This window comes from Mandrillus leucophaeus, unplaced genomic scaffold, assembly GCF_000951045.1.
Source record: "Mandrillus leucophaeus isolate KB7577 unplaced genomic scaffold, Mleu.le_1.0 Scaffold412, whole genome shotgun sequence".
Classification (NCBI taxonomy): domain Eukaryota; kingdom Metazoa; phylum Chordata; class Mammalia; order Primates; family Cercopithecidae; genus Mandrillus; species Mandrillus leucophaeus.
The window spans coordinates 2,353,110-2,356,584 of NW_012104388.1; positions in this window are offsets into that span (position 1 = coordinate 2,353,110).

The following is a 3,475-nucleotide window of genomic DNA, read 5'->3' on the forward strand; positions in this document are numbered from 1 at the left end:
GACCCTCCCCGAGGAACCTGCGCCCGGCTTGCGCGCTTTGGAACCTGCCGCCAGGCTGCGCCCCGGGAACTTGCGGAGAACATGGGACCTCGCCTGCCTTCTCCCCTTACCGCGCCTCGGCATCCTGTCCCCGGGTCCCTGGCTCGGTCCCGACCGCGGTGGGGGCCAGAGCCAGACCTCGCCGTCCGGCATCGCGGACGCTGTCCGGGCTGAGCCCTCTCCCCACCGCCCCCAGACCTGCATTGCTTTGTTTAACCTCTGCCAGACCGTTTCGCACAAACTCTTGTTGCCCCAATTCTGATGAGCCGCCAATTTGATGGCTGAGGCAAGACAAAGGTTTCCCCTGTTTACCAAGGGCCGGAGCCAGGAGACTGCGCGCTGCCCGTGGTGTAAAATGTGTTTTCCTTATCTTCGGCCAGGGCTTGTTGCGATGGTTTTCCTGGCGCTATAACCGTCCTTTCTTGCAGAGCTCTGTAGTGGCGAGATTGGACCTCCTAACCCTACGGATACGGTGGGTGGGGTATGGCTTTTCTTTTTTTTTTTTTCCATGATTATCAGTAAACAGAAGCCGACTTTGAATTTTATAATATGTGTTCTTGAGTTAGAGACATCGTAATCATTTTCTGAATTCTGAATTTTAAGAGAGGATATATATTTCAAGACAGATTCAGTGGAGGGGGATGGGGAAGAAAACCTAGTAAGTACGACCATGTGTTGTGAAATTTTAATACGGTTTTAGGAATAATGGCTGGGAAACTGATCTGGTGTAGGTGAGGGAGGGAGTGTGTGTGTGTGCGTGTGTGTGTGTATGTGTGTGTATTGGGGGTGGTAAGTGGTGGTGGTGGCGAGGGAGTGGTTAGAATACAAAGGATAAGGCAGTTTTAGAAAAAGATTCTTAGTAAATATCCTGTGGCAAATTTTTGATTCATTAAGTGGTGAGTTAAATCAATGTTTCCTTTTAAAATCACCTATAGTAATTGTGAAATTGTATAAAAAATGGTTTACAGTTCTTTGGCATTGTTTGTGACTCAGGAATCTGAATAAAACAGTCAATTTTGAGTAATTTTTAGAAAGTCAACAAAGAAAAGAGTCCTTCACTACTATCGCCTTTATCCTTTGGGAAAAGGGAATCCTTGTTCAGTATATTCAAGAGAAAATTGCCTATATGAAAAAAATTTCAAAGGCAGCTTTGAAAAAGAAACATTTTGAAAAATGTAATATGGTTGCATTACAGATCACTTCAACTCAGAAGTGGGCAGGGAAAAAATCATGCTACTGGATCGCCTTTTCCACTGTTGATTATTTAAAATGCATTTTATTCAAAAGCTTAATTTTGCAGTCATCTCTAACACATCGAGAAACTTTCACTCTAAAGACTTAGCAGTACTTACCGACCACTGAATCTGGAGGAGGAAGCTAACACCAACTTGACAATAGGCAATTGGTGTGAGAAACAAAAGCTAGCTCTTCATAATAGTTCATAGTTCTTCATAAACTACAAAGCACTATAATAAATGGAAGTTATTATTATCGCTAGGTGAAGAAGCTGTGTTTTACAGTTTTTCTCTTACCCAATTTCAGACCAATTAGTTGACATTAATTTGAAATTCTCCAGGGCAAGAGACAATCTTTTAGTCTTTTTTTGTGGTCCATATTTCTGATCTGGCACACAGTAGGTGTTCAGTATGTAGTCGTGGAAAGAAAGAATGAATAGGTGAAAAAAATACAAGTGGTTAAAATGTGTACAGATGGAATTTTTTATTTCTTTTTATTCAATGAACATTTACTGAAGGCCTACTGTGTGCCGGGAACTGTGCAGAGGTTTTCCACATATAGTTTATGAAAGCTTGGCGACCTTCCTTTTTCAGTCATAGTTGATGTGTGTTTCTTCCAAGAATGGGGCCTCTTGGGTGGTTTTTTTCATCGTTTTTAATCATCTCCGGTAACTGAGTAGCACAATAGAACATTTCACTTGTTGTATGTGCATGTAGTTTCTCACAATGGCCTGTGGGGAGGCAGGGCAGATATTATCATTCCCGTTTTGTAGGTGAGGAAATCCAGACATGGCGAGATTAAATGACTTGCCAGCTCCTTGCCACTAAAGCAACAATGCCAGGGACAGAAGCTGGATCTCACGCCCAGAGCTTTCTCCCATGAATCACACAACCTTCTCCAGGAGACACTGTACCCCCAGAAAATCACACTGGAATTAGACCTCATGAGAAAGTCTACCTTTTGGGTAACTTTTACCTAAAGAAAAGGTACATTTTGCAACCTAGTACTTACGGGAGTGGTTAAATACACAAGTTCTCGAGGTAGGTGATTGAATTTGAGCATTGACTTTACTAGCTACTAGCTCTGCATCCTTGACAAGTGATTTAATCTAAGCCTCAGTTTCCTCATCTGTAAAATGGAGGAAGTAATCCTACTTAGAACATTTTTGTGAGGATCAAACAAAATAATGTGGGCATAGCACAATGTTTAGTACAAACTAAGCACTCAGTGTCAGCTAATTTTTATTTTCATTATTTTCATGTAAAGCAATGGCTTTTAAACTTTTTTTGTTTTTGTTTTTTAAGAGATGAGTTCTCACTGTGTTGCCCAGGCTGGTCTCAAGCAATCTTCCTGCCTTGGTCTCCCAAAATACTAGGATTACAGGTGTGAACCACTGCGCCCAGCCTAAACTTTTATTTTTGCACAGTAAGAGATGCATTTTACTTTGCCACCCAGTATACGATACGTTGTAAATATCTGTAATTTAAAAATTCATGAAGTAATGCTTAGACTTGGAATGTGCAGTGCATTCTTACATTTTTTATTCTATTTTATTTAAAAAATGCTGGTTGAGATCACTAAATGATTTCACATCCCATTAATGGGTCAGGAACTACACTTTGAAAAGCCCTTATGAAGGATAATCGGGTTAAGTGCATTTAAGAAAACTCTGTTGTTGAATCTTTATATTTTTTTCTTCGAATGGTTTACAACATCAGTTGGAATTTGAATACTAAATTACACTTAAAAATAGGTTCTTAAACATTTCTTGGGAATTACGATCATGTATTGAGTATTTATCATGGTCATGTTACTGTGTGCTAAGCAGTCTATTTATATATGTTATCTAATTTAGTTCTCACAACAGCCCTATAAGTAGGCCTTGTGTTTACATTTGATAATTGAAATTAAGACTCAGAGAGTTTTTTATTAACTTGCCCAAGGTCCTAAATTTAGAGAGGGATGAAGCAAAGATTCAAACTGAGTTCTCTCTGATCCTAAAGCCTGTCTGCCCTCTTAACCCCGACAACTTTCTGATGTTCCCTTATAGTGATTTCTGAAGATGTTTCCTTCCTTCCTTAACATAACTTTGAATGTCGATATTGAGAATTTACATTGTGGTACATCTTTTATAGTTTCCTTTGAAATGACTCATTTCAAGTCAGTTTTCAACTTGGGGAAGTTAAGGAAGCATAATGTA